Here is a 1,382-nt window from a genome sequence, read left to right as displayed (position 1 = left end):
CCCCCCCTCACTTAACGCGTCTGAAACCTGTTCCATGTGCGTCCACATGTTTATTTGGCGCTGCTAATTTGTTATGCCTCTGTTTGCCCATTACATGTCTCCGTTATGCCATATCTCCTTCTCCTCTTTCTCTTCTTTCTCTCTGTGTGTTTGTTGCCAGTTGATTGGTCGGGTCTGTTTGTGGCAGCAGAGCCCTGGCCTTGTGTAAGACACGTACACACGTCTGTGCGAGAGTGTCTTGTGAGTAGAGCTGGGCGAAGACTCGAGTCTGGAACCGATTCCCACGATTAGTTACGGATGAAAAGTTCCGACTCCTTTTTACGTAAACCAGTGTAGGTTACATTTAAAAAAAAAAATATTTTTGATTTTAAAAAAGTTGGTGCCTCACAGTGTTCCGAAATCAAGGTTGTCCTAAATCCTGAAGATGTTCGGGGCCAACCAGGTAACCACCAGAAGAAATCACATCGATAGAAAGTAAGTAATTGGGATCGGAGTTCGATTCCTACGATTCCTAGCTTTGAATATTTGGGAACCTAGCCGCCCAGCACTACTTGTGAGACCTGTGCTAATTGCTGCTGTCTATGTTTCTTTCTGTTTGTACCGTTGTTTCCTTTCTGTCCGAGGTGGCTGGGGAACGTTCTTCATCCTCTTCTTCTTCTTGTTCGTCTTGTTCTTCGTGATTTTGTTCTTCATGATCCTGTTCTTCTTGTTCTTGTCGATCCTCCTCCTCCCCCTCATCCCCTCCTCCACCTCCTCCCCCCCTTCTCTCCCCCTCCTTTCTCCTCCTCTGTATAACTATTGTTTGTCGTGATCTTGTTCTTGTCGATCCTCCTCCTCCTCTAACCTCCTCCCTCCAGCTACTCCTCCTCCTCCTCTAACCTCCTCCCTCCTCCTCCTCTAACCTCCTCCCTCCCCCTCCTCCCCCTCCTCCTCCTCCTTTCCCTTCTCCTCCTCTGTATAACTATTGTTTGTCGTGTTCAGTTACTGCGAAGGCTGATTATCGTTATAGGGGCCAACTAGCAGTTAACTGACCCTATAGGGCGATGTCGTTTTGTAAGGGGCACAGACCGTGGAAGTGAGGATGTGTTTGCTCATTTGTCAGTCTGTCACTGTTCTTAAAGTGACCAGATATTTTCTCACATTCAGACAAACATAATTAATATCATGCACTTATTTGTCAGCGGGCAGTTACCATCAAAGCGGTGTGATATTTTCTTACTTTCAAACAACCACGTCCTCTACCAATATGTCAGCCTCTAAATAATAGCCATGAAATTAAGGTCGACACGCTTTTTAACATTCAAACAAGCACGCGCGCGGTATTTTTATCCACCTGTAATAGCCCTTAATTTTTTCTTTCTTTTGGGAAAGAGGGGGTGGGT

Source organism: Aplysia californica, unplaced genomic scaffold, assembly GCF_000002075.1.
Source record: "Aplysia californica isolate F4 #8 unplaced genomic scaffold, AplCal3.0 scaffold00270, whole genome shotgun sequence".
Lineage (NCBI taxonomy): Eukaryota > Metazoa > Mollusca > Gastropoda > Aplysiida > Aplysiidae > Aplysia > Aplysia californica.
The sequence above is the reverse complement of the archived record's forward strand: the minus strand, read 5'-3'. Positions refer to the sequence as shown.